This window comes from Hyaena hyaena, unplaced genomic scaffold (assembly GCF_003009895.1).
Source record: "Hyaena hyaena isolate Hyena2069 unplaced genomic scaffold, ASM300989v1 scaffold_97, whole genome shotgun sequence".
Lineage (NCBI taxonomy): Eukaryota > Metazoa > Chordata > Mammalia > Carnivora > Hyaenidae > Hyaena > Hyaena hyaena.
The window spans coordinates 1964332-1982199 of record NW_024080728.1 but is presented as its reverse complement, the minus strand read 5'-3'; the positions used below and the strand labels follow the sequence as shown (position 1 = coordinate 1982199).

At 37.5% G+C, this 17868-nt stretch overlaps 1 protein-coding gene and 1 long non-coding RNA gene across 6 annotated transcripts in view; one reads left to right on the top strand and one right to left on the bottom strand.

The window, feature by feature from the left end:
- The window catches only part of KAT6B (lysine acetyltransferase 6B), a 195231-nt gene that overhangs the window by 139652 nt on the left and 37711 nt on the right, over positions 1–17868 (bottom strand). The window lies entirely within an intron of this gene.
- Positions 1–17868, top strand: part of LOC120233721 — a 29585-nt gene that overhangs the window by 6921 nt on the left and 4796 nt on the right. The window lies entirely within an intron of this gene.

The window sequence follows — 17868 nt, the reverse complement described above, 5'->3', positions numbered from 1 at the left end:
ATTTATTTTATTAGAGAGAGAATGTGAGCATGGGGAGGGGGCATAGAGACACACACACACACATACAGAATCCCAGGCAGGCCCCATGCTGATAGTACACAGCCCCACACAGGGCTCAAACTCCTGAGTTGTGAGATCATGACCTGAGCTGAAACCAAGGGTCGGATACTTAACCAACTGAGCCATCCAGGTGCCCCCAAAAAGTAAAGTTTCTGTTAAGATATTTACTAATATAGAGGGCTAGCTGCCTGGTGGCTAGTTAGCTCAGTTAGGTAGAATGTGGCAGGAACACCAACATCATGGGCTTGATCCCCAGAACAGGCCAAGAGGTAGCAATTTTTGTATTGGGAAAAAAAAAAAAAAAAGATATTTACTAATACAATTATTACTTAAAGGGAACAGAATGAGAAGTAAAACTGCTCAGAATAGACAGTAATAACCCTGAAGGTCTGCATTCCCTGTTCTCTCCTCTGCAAACTTCATCCCTCACAGACTCCTGGCTCTCAGAGCACACAACTCAGATTAGAAATGTCTCTGCATTTTGATTCATCCTCTCAACCCACACAGATGCTGTTCTTACCTCACTTAGCATCTCAATCCCTGCCTCTAATCTTTCCACCCCCCAATCAATGTTCCGCTCTTCCACCTGTGTTGTGCCTAAAATATAAATCCTTCCTCCTCTGCCTTAAAAGCCCATTTACAGGGGTTCCTGGATGGATGGCTCGGTCGGTTAAGTGTCCGACTTCGGCTCAGGTCACGATCTCATGGTTCTTAAGTTCCAGCCCCATGTATGGCTCTGTGCTGACAGCTCAGAGCCTGGTGCCCACTTTAAATTCTGTGTTTCCCTCTCTCTCTGCCCCTCTCCTGCTCATCCTCTGTGTGTGTGTCTCTCTCTCAAAAATAAATAAACAATAAAAAATTGTTTTAAGACTATTTACAAAATAAGGTCCTTTTTTTATTTTCTGGACACAATTCTACCATCTTCACAGCTTCATCTTCCAACACACTTTCTCTAAGCCATACGCTGTGTTGGGCCATCCGCTACTTAGCACTGGTCATAGACACAGTCTGATTACACTTCCAAAACTCGACTTGCTATTCCCTTTGCCTAGAACGCTCTCCCCATTTCTGGGCTATCTGGTACACGCTGACACTAAATTGCAACCTAAAAATTTCTCCCTCTGCAAAGCCTTCCCCAGCAAAACAAAATTCTCTTTTCTGCTCTCAAAGTAATTTGCACCCTACAAGCCTAGGCACTCAGCACACAACATTAGCATTAGCTGTATGGTTAGTTACTGATGCACCTTACAGACCCAGCTGACCACTATGTACTATATCCATATTAGGTACTCAGCGAATATGAACTATCTGATGAGTCGCTTATGTGATGAGTTAAGTGAACCCCACTTTTCCTGGAGTGGTTTTTTAAAGTAAAGAGTGGTGCCTTACTCATTTCTATATTCCTAGCACAGGCAAATTTGAGATGCCCAATAAATGTTTGCTAAACTTATTATCATCAAAGTGCCTTACAAAAACATTTCCATTGGAGCACCTGTTGGCTCAGTCAGTAGAGCACGGGACTCTTGATCTAGGGGTATGAGTTTGAGCCCCATGTTGGGCGTGGGGCCTATTAAAATTAAAAACAAAAAACTGGGTGGTTCAGTTGGTTAAGCGTCCAACTTTGGCTCAGGTCATGATCTCAAGGCCCGAGAGTTCAAGTCCTGCATCAGGCTCTGTACTGACAGCTCAGAGCCTGAAGCCTGCTTCAGATTCTGTGTTTCCCTCTCTCTCTCTCAGCCCCTCCTCTGCTCATGTTCTCCTCCATCCCCCTCTCTCTCTCAAAAATAAACATCAAAAAGTTTTTTAAACACATACACACACACACACACACACACACACACACACAAAGAAAACATCTTCATGGAGTTATGACATAATGGCACCCCTTTCTGTGAACTGAGAAATAGTATCATTCAAGGAAATTTTAATACATGTATTTCTGATTTGTCTGAAATTTTTCTTTTTATATAAACAGCATGCAAGTATTATTTTTACAATCAGGTGTTTCCCTTTGGGGGAAGAGGAGAGAGGAGTGGGAAGAAAGACTGTCAACGGTATTACTCATTATTGACTATACAGGATTAGAATCCAAAATAAATTGTCTTTAAGTTCAGAAAAAGCAGGGAAAAAATTCTTTCTTCTTAAATTCCTATGCTTCCCTATCTGACAATGAAAATCTTAAAAACCACATCTTTCTCCTTTCTCCTTAGCTTCTAGGATATTTAGAACTAAATTATTCATTCTAGACACAAGGTTGATCTGTTCTTTCATCTTAAGTATTTTTGATGATTTGAAAAACAAATTAGTATATTAAATATATTTTAATGACCTAAGTGACCTAAAATCATTTTGGGATGCAGGCATAGTATAACTACATATAATAGATGAAATTAGAGCCACTTAATGCAGCTCAATCAAAACTGCAGTAAAACCTTGAAAAAAAAATTAGTCATCTCTGAAATCTTGGCAAAATCATCATCCTTTTTCTAAATTATTTCAATACATTTTAATGAGCTTTTTCATTTCGATTGAGATCTTTAAACCATTAATATTTAAGCATCATTTAAAATCTTCCTTTGTAGGGGCGCCTGGATGGTTCAGTCAGTTAAGCATCCAACTCTTAATTTCATCTCAGGTCATGATCTCATGGCTCATGAGATGGAGCCCTGTGCTTACAGGATGGAGCCTGCCTGGGATTCTCTCTCTCCCTACCCCTCCCCTGTTCACGCTTGTTCTCTCTCTCTCTCTCTCTCTCCCTCTTTTTCTCTCTTTCAAAATAAAAACCATGAATAAGTAAATAAATTTTCCTTTGTAAATTATCAGGCTGCTCATATTGACACACAAAACCTCAGCTCTACATTATTCTGTTCACAGAAACCTTTCTGGTTGATGTAATTTTGCCTTGGAATAAAAAAAGTCTACTTAAATTGAGAAATAATTCCTTATGATAAATACAAAAGCACTGACTCCTCAAAATAAAACTTTGCCTCGGTACTTAGAGATGCCTAAGAAATAATACCACAAAAAAACAAAAAATAAAGATTAGCTTTTAATAAAACAAGTCTTTGTGCGAAAAAAAGTAATGTCAGTCACAAAGAAAGAACACTGCCAATCTTCCATATTCCCTACACGACAGAGCAGATATGCTCCTAAGTTGAAGCTTATTTTTCTACTGCCATAGTAGAAACATGGGAGACACATTTACATTTTCAGGGCAATGCTGACATGAAGTTGCAAGTGTAAATATTTGTTCCCTTTTGGTTTATAAATTTCACTATGATAAAATTCTGTATATAGAACTACTAATTAAAAAGGAATCTATTTGCCTAGTACGGTGCTTGAGGTTGTATGTTTATTCGAGATGGATAAAATGGTACACACTAGTAAGGAATGGGAATTAGAATTTTGAACTTTATTGGTTTAACAAGTTCCTCTTGGAAAGGAAGAGTTCATTTGTCAGTTCTAAGAAGCTCCTTCAGATGATAATTTGTGTGAAGATGTAGCAGTATAGTAAAAATTAATATCTCCTCCTGACTTTGAAAGGAAGGTTGAGATGTTATGAAGCAACAGCAAATGAAGTGTTTTAGAAAAAAGGAGACAATTTTCCATCACTTTGATTTTTAGGGTCAATTGATAACACCATTTAATGGCACTATAGTAACAAGGTCCCTCACTGCTCAAAACTGCTTTAATATGCAACTCAGGGAACCAGCTAAACAAAACTGATTATCTCATAACACGTTCAGATGAATAGCCAGCACTATTATTCTCTTTCTTCTTTACTAATCTGGAATCTAGACCTTAAGCCCAAAGTGATTTCTCATAATCACCACTGCCACAAACAAGTCACAATTATTAAGTTCTTACTACGTACCAGGGACTGTTTGAAGCACTTAGTTGTATTAACTAATTTAACTTACCAAACAGCTCTGTAAAATGAGTACTATTATCACAAAATGTATTAATTAAATAAAACATTTTAGAAGTTTAAAGCATATATATCTTACACAGAGGATTAAGTTCTCAAGATAAATTAACTTCTCTTACTGCTAGTAAGTCCAGGGCTCAAAAGTGGAGAGTCGATGCTACATAAATTGATATTAAGTCCTCCCCTCTCCTCTAGGCTCCTACATGGCTTTCCTCTGTCACTGATGCTCCTTTCTCTTACATGGCCTAGGAATCTGGCCTCAGGCCTCTACTCTTCTGATCTATACCCTTGCCCAGGTAAGCTTGGGTAAGCTCATTGGCCCCATTCCAGCTATACATTCATGGGTCTCAAGTTTGTATCTCTAGTTCAGACTTCTTACCCAAGATCCTGACTATCAAACTGACCACCTGGGTCTCTATCTGGATGTCCAATAGGCCTCTCAACTTCATGGCCAGATAGAGAACTATAGATTTCTTTTACTCCCAAATCACATTTCTGTTTAAGCTTCCAGCCTTCCCTACCAGTAAACAGCATCATTATCCATCCAGATTCATCCTTAAGCCCTTCCCTCTACATCCTACATCCAATTAAGTCCTGTTGGTTTTTATTCTCAAAAAATATCTTAAATCTGATCTCCTTTCCCTGCACTCTGCCTGGATTCCCACACTACAAATTCAAGGGCCAATTTTCTGTCCCTCTGATACCCTTGGCTTGTCTTCAACTCAAGGCTTTTGCCACAGCTGCTGCTTCTGCTTGGGATACTTTCCTGAGGCAAAGCTGTATCTTCAATTTCACCCAGGTCTGAACCTAAACATCACCTTCCCAGACCAGTCCTACTGAATCTTTAGAGCACCTATCACATAATATACAACTGAAGGAATCTTATGTTTGTACTTGGTAACACATTTAATGTAAGCTACTTGAGTGTCATGTCTGTCCTCCTCATTCCTATTGCCTAGAACAATGCCTGGCACAAAGCAAGCACTTTTAAGACTGAAAGTAGAGGATGGCTATGAAGTCAACTAAGAAAACACTGACTTATAGTCCATCAATCATTAAAGAAATAAACAACACAAGACAGCCAACAGTAGCCACCCAAGTCAGTTTGTCTTTTGCTTTCTTATTCCCATGGGAACTGCAAGATCTCTGTTTACAACAATCCTCTGCATGACTTTCCAACTTCTGATTGTAACCCAAAGTAAAAAATACATTTTATATCATGACCCAGTATATACATATTTAACTGAAACAGAAGTTCCATGAGAAGTTATTTACCCTCCCTACGTGGGTAAGTACGTGTTATTTATTCAGTTTGTTTGCTTGTTTGTTTAATGATAGTAGCCCTTTATTTCATTGATTACATAACAATCTAATGGGCGAGAATTCAGTTTGAAGAGCACTAATCCCATTTTGGTTTTCTGGGTAAAGAAAGTAAATTTTCTGAAAGAAAGAAAGAGACAGAGAGAGAGAGAGAGAGAGAGAGAGAAAAGAAGGAAGGAAGAAGGAAGGTAGGGAGGGAGGGAAGAAGGAAAGAAGAAAGAAAGGCAGAAAGAAAAGGAAAGAAAAGACATTTTCTGCCTATATGTGCTAATTTCATATTAGTCACTTTACCTTCCTGGGCCTCCCCCTCACCCGTGAAATAAATTCCTGTGGTAACTACCCATAGAGGGGCTGACTTGAGTAAAACAGACCGGGGTTGAACACACCTTAGGAAGGATAAGATTCTACTGGAATTCAGTCCATAAATATCAAAGAGCTCCAAAGGGCAACTTCTACCTCCCTCTCCTCCCCTTTCAATCGATTAGCAAATTCTTGTCTGTTCCACCTCCAAAACACATTTCCCGATCTGTCCCCGTCTCTCCCTCTCCACTGTGAAACCCCAGTGCATGCAGCCATCATCCCAACGCCCTCCGGCAAGCCAGCGTGCCTCTCTCACCCCCATAACTTCTTCCATACCCAGCAGCCTCAGTGACCTTTAAAGTTTTATTTTAAAAAATGTTCAACTCTACAGAAAAGTTGCAAAATATTGCAATAAACACACATATGCCCTTAACAATTTGCCATCTCTGATTCCTCTTTTTTTATTGAACCATTTGAGAATAAACTACAAAGATCATGACCCTTCACCCCTCTTAAGAACAAGGATATTCTCTTCATAACAACATTAGATTATCAAATTCAGGACACTTAACGTTGATATAATACTATTATCTAATATTTGGTGTATAGTCTAATTCTGCCATTTGTCTTAATAATTCCTTTGAAGCAAAAACATTTTTTTTCCAGTCCAGAAACACACATTTCATTTCATTGTCATGTCTCTCAGTGATGTTAAAAACACAAATCAAACTGTATTGTTCCCCAGCTTTAAATTCTCTGCTGCCCTTCCCTGGGTCTCTTTGCTATAGCCACATGAGATGCCTTTTTCTTCCTCAAACACAAGTACTTCCCTCCTTGAGCTCTTCCCACAGCTGACCCCTTCTCATCCTTTCATATCTCCTAAGGAACTTTCCAGAGTATGATGTCCACAGCCTCACTCCTTGGTATTTCTCTCTCACATTGCTCTTGATTCCCTTCATGTCACTTAACAGTCTGTAATTACCTGTAATTACCTTGTTGGTTTATTTGCTTATCAACAACTGTCCAAGTAGAATAGAAATTCCATGAAAGCAGGGGTGTCTCTGGGAACAGTGCTTGGCTCAGAGTATGCACTCAATAAATATTTTTGAACGACTAAATGAAGGAATTAGTAAGTAAGCTACTAAAAACATGAAGTGGTCATGTCAATGACATCCTGGGTAAGACTGCACACTGATAGATACAAGTCAATGAAGGCCCCTTCTCTTCCACAGTAAGGGCAATAGGTAGTATGTAGTCAGAACTGGGAGGGATTCAACATTAACCTCACCCTAAGGTGAGCACTGTGAAGGTTACGAAGGTGAGTAAGACCAATATGGATTAGGAGCGCCTAGGTGGCTCAGTTGGTTGAGCATCCGACTTTGGCTCAGGACATGACCCCACAGTTCATGAGTTCGAGCCCCGCATCAGGCTTACTGTCGTCAGCACAGAGCCCACTTTGGATCCTCTATCCCCGACTCTCTCTGCCCCACCCCCACTCTGTCTCAAAAATAAACAAACATTAAAAAAAAAAAAAAAAAAAGACCAAGATGGTTCAGCACACCAGAACCACGTAGTTTATAGTGTTGGAAAGATACACACCCTCAGCTTGAAAGAGAAGCCCACAGTGGTATTAAAAAAAAAAAAAGAAGAAGAAGAAGAAGACTGGTTTTAGAGTCAGAAGATGTGGTCTGACTCCTATATATGCGTGTGTGTGACTCTACCTCTCTAGGCCTCAATTTTCTCATGTTTAGTGAGGATGTCTATTCCTTAGCCCATATGAGAAGACAGGGTGCTGCTGCAAGAGAGCAAGTACAGGCTCTTTAAACCTAAAAGGAAAATAGGCTCCTAAACGGAAACGAGGAGGAAGTAAATAAACTATGGCACACAACTGGGGCAACAGTAAATTATCCTTTAAAAAATTTGTTTGTTTATTTTGAGAGAGAGGGAAGGAAGGAAGGAGGAGGGGGCAGGGCAGAGAGAAACAGCAGAGTGAATGATAAAAATAAGTTTAAGACATATTCCTGATCCTCAGAAAAATCTTTTAACAAAGTACAACATCCATTCATGATAAAAACCCTCAACAACTTAAAGTAGGTGTAAGAATCATACTTCAACATAATAAAGGCCATATATGAAAAACCCACAGTTAGCATCCTCCTTAAGGGGGAAAAAACTGAGAGCTTTTCCCTAAGGTCAGGAACAAGACAAGGATGTCATCTACTCTCAACACATTTATTCAACAGAATACCGAAAGTCCTAGCCCCAGCAATCAGGCGACAAAAAGAAATACAAGGCATCCAAACCACCAAGGAAGAAGTAAAACTTCCTCTATTTGCAGATACCATGATACTTTACACAGAAAGCCCAGAAGACTCCACCAAAAAACTGCGAGAGCTGATTGTTTATCAGTAAAGTCACAGGACACAAAATCAACCTACATAATAGGCTGCATTTCTATACCAAGAATGAAGCAGTGGAAAGAAAAATTAACAAAAAATCCCATTTACAATTGCACCAAAAGTAATAAGATACCTAGGAATAAATCTAATCAAACAAGTGAAAAACTTAGACTCTGAAAACTATAAAACACTAACGAAAGAAACTGAAGACAACACAAACAAATGGAAAGACATCTGTCCCATGCTCATGGATTGGAAGAACAAATATTGTTTAAAATGTCCATATAAACTAAAAACCCAGATGTAAATTTATTGCAATCCCTATCAAAATGCCAACAACATATTTCATAGAACTAGAACAAAAAAATCCTAAAATCTGTATGGAACCACAAAAGACCCCAAATAGCCAAAGCCAAATGATTAAAAATCTAAATGTGAGACCTAAAACCATAAAAATCCTAGAAGAGAGTACAGGCAGTACCTGCTCCGACACTGGCCCCAGCAACTTTTTTCTAGATTAGGGAAATAAACATAAAATTAAACTACCAGAACTACATCAAAACAAAAAGCTTCTGCACATTGAAGGAAACAATGAACAAAACTAAAAGGCAACTTGCTAAATGAGAAGATATTTGCAAATAACATATCTGATAAAGGGTTAGTATCCAAAATATATGAAGAACTGATACACCTCAACACCCAAAAACAAAATAATCCAATTAAAAAATGGGCAGAAGACATGAACACTTCTCCAAAGAAGACACACAAATGGCCAGTACACACATGAAAAGATTCTCATCATCACTTATGAAGGAATGCAAATCAAAGCTATAATGAGACTATCACCTCACACCTATCAGAATGGCTAAAATAAAAAACACAAGAAACAACAAGGATGTTGGGCAAGGATGTGGAGAAAAAGGAACCTTCCTGCACTATTGGTGGAAATGCAAATTGGTACAGTCACTATAGAAATCAGTATAGAGGTTCCTCAAAAAGTTAAAAATAGAACTACCCTACCAGCCAGCAATCACACTACTATTTATCCAAAGAATACAATAACTAATTCAAACAATGTATGCACCCTTATGTTTATAGAAGCTTTATTACAACAGCCAAGATGTGGAAGCAGCCCAAGTATCCACGGACTGATGAACAGATAAAGAAGTACACACACACACAGTAGAAGAGTATTCAGCCATAAAAAGAATGATATCTTGTCATTTGCAACAACATGCATAGAGCCAGAGAGTATAATTCTAAGTGAAGTAAGTCAGTCAGAGAAAGACACATACCACATAATTTCACTGATATGTGGAATTTTAGAAACAAAGCAAATGAGCAAAGGAGGAAAAAAAGAGAAAGAAACCAAGAAACAGATTCTTAACTATAGAAAACAAACTGCCAGTTACCAAAGGAAGGGGGTGTGTGGGGGTGAAATAAGTGATATGGATTAAGGAGTGCACTTGTCATGATTAGTACCGGGTAATTAAAACAAAAACTTTTTAAATGTTAATTTAATTTACATTTTTAAAAAAGACATGGTCTCCATCTCTATTACATTACAACTAGCCCATAACGTCAAGGCCCACCAAACTGAGGCAGACAGACAAGAAAGAGCGCTAATGCTACAATGGTTCAGAAGAGGAGAAATTACTAGAGGTGAGGAGGCTGTAAAAGAAGGGGAATAAGTTCTCACTGCAGGAAAAAAAAAAAATTCTGTAACTACATATGGCAACAAATGTTAACTAGACTTGTTGGGGTGACCATTTCATAATAGACACAAATATGGCATCGTTATGTTGTGTACACCTGAAACTAATATAATGTTGTATGACAATTATACCTCAGTTAAAAGAAGTAAGCAGCAGAAGTGGCAAAAAGGCTGCTAGGATGTTATGGCCATGTAACATGTGGCCACGTGAGGGGTGTATCTCTGCTAATTAATACTAGTGGTAGTTTTCTTCTAGTGCTGCTGGTTCTGGTCTCGGCCTGACGCACACATCCATGCACTGACACCGCCAGGACAGGAGGCATGTCTAACTTCTGGTTGAATGTGCAGCACAGGTTCCGGAGCAAGTGGTTACTTGGCAAACACTCTGCTACATGGATCATGACATAGGACAGTACAAAGGAGAGAGAAGGGCTGTGGAAGAATCCACAGGAGCACGAGGAGAAGAAGGAGCTTACAGAAGGAGCAAGCAAGCCCTGGCAGCAGAGGACACAGGAACAGAGCTTGAAGAACTGAAGAGAAGGGTGATTGAGATTAACGCCTGTTTCCATTTGCTTTCCAACAACTCAAAGACTGATCTTCACCACAATGTTCAAAACTAGTTTTTAAAACGTCAAACATTAAAAATGAATTTTGGGGGTAACTGGGTGGCTCAGTTAAGCATCAACTCTTGGTATCAGCTCAGGTCATGATCTCACAGTTCGTGGGTTTGGGCCCCCAAGTCAGGCTCTGCGCTGACAGGGTGGGGCCTCCTCAGGATTCTCTCTCTGCCCCTCCCCCACTCACACTCTCTCTGTCTCAAAATAAATAAACTTAAAGAAAAAGAAGACTTTTGTTTTCTACTCCATTTTTTTTTCCATCTGCAGATATCTACAGATTATCCTAGTAAGATTGTTATAATACCAGGCAGTTGGCTTTCTTCCACACCTGAAGTATATGATTTATTTTAGACCTTCCTAATAATCACTATATATCCCACAGGGTTATGTATAACAGTCTCTTCTTTCAAATTCAAGTCTTAAATAGTTATAAATCCTAATGTCTTTTATACTACAAACATTTGCACTGTTTAATTTGTTTCATTAGCTCATAAAAGTGTTTTACAGGAGAGAAGAAGTAATTAAAATAATCTCTTTCAATAGACAATTTAAGTTCAAACAAGCAAAATGAAAATGAAGACATGAAATGGATCTATTTGAACTTAGCAGATATCTGATCTGGAGACTCACTGGTCATCATTAAATAGACTCTTGACTTCTCTCATCCTACATCAAGATACAGAGTAGCCCAAGTGAGCAGCTTTCAACCATAAAATGCAAACCAAGGCCTGAAATTCCAATGAACTAACCTGCCCTTAGGACTTTCAATTTCAGTCTCACATTTAAAATGTCTATACATTGGGGCGCCTGGGTGGCTCAGTCGGTTAAGTGCCCAACTTCAGCTAAGGTCATGATCTCAGGGTTTGGGAGCTGGAGCCCCATATAGGCTCCCTATTGTCAGCACAGAGCAGGCTTCAGATCTTCTGTTCCCTTCTCTCTCCCTCCCCCACTCCTGCTCGTGCTCCTTCTTTCTCTCTAAAAAATAAACAAAACTATTAAAAAATAAATAAAATAAAGTATCTTTATGTTACCTCTAACGCAGGATCAGAAAACATGATTGACATTCACTCATTCAACAGAGGTGAGCAAAGAGATAAGGTCTCTGTGCTTGTGAAGCTTTTCCATCTGGAAGGGACATGTGAAGTTAAAAAATACCTGACAAATAAATATACAGACTCTAAGAAGGGCTAATAAGAAAAAGTATAGGGCCTTTCATTTGAATTACTAAAGGGACTTCATTTAGATGGGAGGTTCAAAGAGATCAGGAAAAGCCTTTTTAAAGACTTACATTTAAAATGGAAAATATTTGGAGTGCCTGGGTGGCTCAACTGGTTGAGCATCCAACTCCTGATTTCGGTTTGGATCATGATCCCAAGGCCATGGGATCAGGCCCTGGGTCGGTCTCCATGCTAAGCATGGAGCCTGCCTGAGATTCGTTCTCTTCTTCTTCTTCTCTCTCTCTCTCTCTCTCTCTCTCCCCGCCTCTGCCCCTCCACCTCTCTCTCTCAAATTAAAAAAAAAAAAAGGAAAATATTGGGGCACATGGCTGGCTCAGTTGCAAGGGTATGTGACTCTTGATCTTGGGGTTGTGAGTTTGAGCCCCATTCTGAGTGTAGAGATTACTTTAAATAAATAAACTTTTAAAGTAAAATGGAAAATACATATGAAATAATAGTGTTTGTTTTAAAGCAGAATAGACAGTTGCAGATATGCTTTGATTATAGTCATGGAAAAGGACATGCACACAGACAAATCTGGAAGAGAAAAACAAAAACAAAATAGTTGTGTTAGGGTACTAAGATTATGGACAGTATACAACTACAAAAAAAGTTTTTTAATGTTGTTATATTATTTTTACCATAATTATGACAAGAGAACTTTTAGTATGCCTTTAAACTTGACCAAAATATTGTGGCTCAGTAACAAGACTGATCTACATTAAAACAGCAGCAGGGCAGAAGAGAATATGAGCCTTGGAATCTAAGAGTCTTGGACTCCAGTACAGCCTAGGCACAAATTTGCTATGTGATACTGCATGAGATACTTTGGGGAGGCTGTCTTCTCATCTCTGAGATGAAGCTGATAAGACCTGTCTCATAAAGCTGTTGTGAGGATAGAAATAAAGAACTTCCGAAAGGGCTAAGTCCAGTGCCCAGCACAGTATAAGTGCTTAGTAAATGGTGGTAGGCATTATCATCATCATTAGCATATCAATACAAATGAAAAACTGGGCTCTGAATAAAAGTCTCCTAGCCCAACAGAAGACCAAACTAGAGAAATGAGATGGCTCCTCATCAATTACTATTAAATGATTTCTCTCTGACACTAAGTAAATCAACTAGTGGCTACAGTCATCTTCTCTGAGGACACCTAGACTGAACCCTGAGTAAAACCAAAAAGATCAGTCCCCAAAAAATTCCCCTAAAAGAAAAATAAGCCATAAAATTTCATCAATTTGCTAAAAACAATTAAGAACACTTTTATTAAATACGAAGCCTCTTGGGGCACCTGGCTGGATCAGTTTGTAGAGCATGTGACTCTTGATCTTGGGGTCTTGAGCTCAAGCCCCCACCTGGAGATAGAGTTTACTTTAAAAGAAGAAGAACAAGAAGAAGAACAAGCAGCAGCAGCAGCAGCAGCGGCGGCGGCCACCTGAAACAGTTTCCGGAAACTGAGATAGAATCCATATAAAAATATGGTAGATTTTCACAGCTGGAATTTGCCAAGAAATGGCATCATTGAAGCATGCTTCGATTTCCAGAATATTTGTGACAATAATCTTAAAAATCAATTCCATTAGTCTATCACACATCTTCAAACATAGACTCTGCCATTAAATTAGAATGCTTCTAACATCAAATGTTAGGATAAGATATCTTCTTCCACTTAAAACATTAGGTAAAAAAAATTCTGAAGCACTCAGCCAAACAATCAAAAAACCATTGCTTTAATCACTTAGTTAATTGAGCAAAAAGTAAAAACGTTTTTGTTCAATCATTTCCATCAGAACAGAAAACAGTGTCAAAAGAGAAGAAGGCTTTCACTATTGCTTTGTTGAATACCTGGATTAGACTGACCACCCTTTAAGATGGTCTTTGTGTGCTTCAAAACTCAAACCAAGCCACAGAGCAGCTGCTCACTGACCAACTGGTCTACAGAATTCAGTGAACGACAAAAGGTTACCTTAATTCAATAAGATAATCAGCACACATTTCATTTACCCACCACCCAGAGTCTAACCATCTGCAAGGCGGCAGAGCCAAATGCCTATAAAACAACTGGCAGCGTGCAGACATGTCCTCGTGTCCCTCATGTCAATGAAATTTCTCTCTTAGCAACAGCTAAAAAGAAGCTGAACTTTCAGAAAATCAAGATATCATGATCCAACAACTTGTTAGTAAGTTATTTTGAGTGCCACTGAGATTTCCAGGCCAGATGGGTAATATGTTTTATTCAATTGAGTCTTGTACTGGGATAACAAAACGCGAGGCAGACTCTCGATCTGGATCCTTTCATTGTTCAAGACGCAAAGCAACCTAGTGGCTTCCAAATAACAGCAGGAACAATATAGCAGGAAAGAAAAGAAAGAAAAAAAAAAACCCAACCACATCAGAGCAAAAAACCAGTGACAATTTAGACTGCGAAATCTGACATGTGCCTTAGGCCAGGATACCATTCAGCTCAACATGCATCTGTAGTGATCAAAACTACCAAATAGTAAGGATGATAATTCAATATGGAAGAACATTATAACCAGAATTCAGTATAGAAGTTTATTTTCCTTCTAACACTTTTATCAATGGAGACAGTGTTTCCCAAGTATGGTGATGCTTTGAGGTGACCTGAATCACACAAAATCATAAAACTATTCCCTTTTTAATTTTCTTCCATACTCTCTCATTAAGTCAAGGAGAAAGTCTCAGTTTGGTGCTAATATGTCTTTAACACCTCTGTAATGTTTGCTAATGTTCCTTTGAGAGAGCAGGCCTCAGGCTCACAGCCCTGGCAGATAAAAGGATCCAGCCACATTTTAATAAAACTTTGAAAGTAACTTTTACGGTTACCTTCTTTATGACAAGGGATGCTTGTTTTCCATTTATGGTAATAATAAAATTTCCTCTTTCAGCAGATCTATTAAAGAAAGTGAGGTGATTTAAATTTTAATTGGTATTCTAATTACATTTATTTTTCCAAATTTACATTTTTAAATGTACTTCTACTGAAGCAGAAGGTTGTATTCCCTTCACCAAGAGTCACCAATTAACATTTTTGCCTCATATTTTTATCTACACCTGTATGTATAATTACACACACGTATTTATACACACACACTTGTCATCACTGTTGACCCATTTAAAAGCAAGTTGCAGCAGCATGACACTTGACCATTAAATATTTCAGAAGGCGTATCGTAACTTAAAAGGACATGATCATAGAGCACCAAAATGAAGCATATTAACATTAATGACTTTTTTTTTTTTTTTAGGATTTTATTTGGTTTGTTATAGCTCTCCAGTGGGGCAATCTTAAAGAAAATACCAAGAACATAATTAATACAGACAATAGATGAAACTCGCAAAAATTGTGAAGGAGGGTTTGAAAAAAATGAATAGATTAATGGCTAGAAGGGAAGGAGGGGGGAAATATTGTAAATAATTAATAAAGAAAAAAAGGCCTCTTTAACCTAAACTTATATGTATAGCACACAAAGCTATGAAGGAAAATATGTAAGACCTTCTCTTTTTTAGAGGACCTCGAATGAAGACAAAAGTCAAAAGATCACTGTCAGATCATATAGTTATATGCCAAAATGTGTTTCATTAAAAACTCCAGAGCTGATACATATTCAAATTAACTAACTCATCTCTTTTATTGAATACTGTGCTTCGAACTTAAATACATTATCTCATCAAATCCTAATTGACAGTCCCACTAAGAATATTATTTTATTTCTATTTTACAGATGAGATGAGTGAAATTCAGGGAGTTCGTATGGGCCATTGTTTTCTTTCTAGCATTCCCAAGAAAAATGAACTCATACTTTTTTAATTAAAAAAATTTTTTTAAGATTTTATTTATAAGTAATATCTACACCCAACATGGGGCTCAAACTCATAACCCTAGGATCAAGAGTCACATGTTCTACTGACTGAGCCAGCCAGGTGTCCCTCATACATTTCTTATATATCTACAAAAAAATTTCAAAATAACAAAAAAAAAACACCAAACTACAGATCTATTTTTGCTAAAATGTAAATAAGTTATATATAAATAAAAATAAAATATTTATATTGTTTATATATTTATATATTATTTATATATTTATATATACATAAATATAATATTTATTTACAATTGCTTTAAAAGCAGTTGAGAACAAATTTTTTTTTAAAAAGGGAGGGGCGTCTGGATAGCTCAGTTGGTTAAGCGCCTGACTTCAGCTCAGGTCATGCATGATCTTGTGGTTCCTGAGTTTTAGGCCTGCACCAGGCTCTGACACCTCAGTGCCTGGAGCCTACCTCAGACTCTGCCTCTGTCTTTCACTGCCCCTCTCCTACTCATGCTCTGTCTCTCTCTCTCAAAAATAAATAGCCATTAAAAAAATATTTTTTAAGATAATTACCCCCAAAACAATTTTAAAAAATTTTTTTAATTAACAAAAGGAGGCTTGGAAGAATACATGCAAATCACTAACTGTGGCTGTCTTTGGAAAACTGTTTTAGGAGAGGAATATGCAGGGCCAATGAAGAACTACTTTTAGTTTTTACTTTGTATGGCTAATTTTTTTTTTTTTTTTTTTTTTTTTTTTTTTACAAATAGTTTATTGTCAAATTAGTTTCCACATGTATGGCTAAATTTTTGACATTAGGTATTACTTCTATAACTTCTTAAAACTCAAAAACCAAATTTTAAATTTAATATGCCCATAGACTTTCAATCATACTATGCTGCCACATGTATGTCTCAAGAAGTATCACCCATAAGACATATTTGGTTTTAATTTAATGGTAAAAATATTTAGCCTTAATTATTTTAGTCAAAAATTATTATATTGTAATTTGTTACAATACAGATTTGGATATACCATGCATTAAAATGTATTACATCACAGCTTCTAAAACCCAGTATTGTGTTTTAGCTCTCTTGTATGATGTATTCTCTTCCCTCTTTCCCCTCTCCCTCCCCATACTTCTCTGCCTCTCTCACACAAAAACATGAGCGTGCGCGCTCACACACACACACACACACACAATCTAGTCCCCTAATATAAACATAACAAAAAGATTGGCAAAAGGGAATAAACTTACTAATAAGAGCATTTCTCTAACTGAATAGAGACATGTTTGTAAAATATTAGGAATATATATATTAAGACTAAAATTTTTTAAAAAGTGTTTTAATGTTTATTTATTTTTGAGAGAGAGAGAGACAGAATGTGAGCAGGGGAGGGGCAGAGAGAGAGGAAGACAAAGAATCTGACTTACAAACTGTGAGATCATGACCTGAGCCAAAGTCGGAGCCTTAACCGACTGAGCCACCTAGGTGCCCCAAGACTGAAATTTTAAAATATGCCAGGAAAATTTACTATTCAAAGGACTTGTCACTCATTAAACTAATAATATACCATGAACATGTGGCATGTTAAATATTATTAACAAATTTAGTTATTATAATTGAAATTAAATATTAAAGAAGAAAAATCACCCCCCAAAAACCTGAAAAGACATTTAAAAATATTTAAAATCCATACCTGATAAAACTTCATTAACATAATCAGTACATAAGCCAGAATCATGTTTAAGGGGAGATACTGAAGTGCTCCCCAAAAACATATTCACTATGACTAGTATTTATTAACACCCTGGAAAAGAAATACCATACAAATGATAACAAAGAAAAGTGAAATGGCTACATCAATTAACAGAGAAAGGATGAGGATAAAAGTCCTTACTAGAAAAAAAAGAAAAGGACATTGTATAATGATGAAAGGGTCAATAAATCAAAAAAATATAGCAATTATAAATATATATGTACCAAACAACAAGGCCTCAAAATAGGCTAAGAGAAAATGACAATATTGAAAAAAAGACAATTGAACAATTGACTCTTGAATATTATACTTTAAATAACAGAATAATCAAACATAAGGTCAACAAAGAAACAGAAGTCTTGAACAACCCAACAAACCAACTAGATCTAACAGACATCTAAAGATGTCCCCAACCAATAACAGCAGAGTACACCTTCTTAAGTGCACACAGAACATTTTTCAGGATACAACATAGGTTAAGCCATAAAACAAGCCTCAAAAAATGAAAAAGGGTTGAAATCATACAAACTATGTTCTCTGATCACAATGGAAGTTAGAAACCAGTTTTTAAAAAAGGTAGATTTAGGGGCGCCTGGGTGGCTTAGTCGGTTAAGCGTCCGACTTTCGCTTAGGTCATGATCTCGCGGTTCGTGGGTTCGAGCCCCGCGTCGGGCTCTGTGCTGACTGCCAGCTCAGAGCCTGGAGCCTGTTTCAGTCTG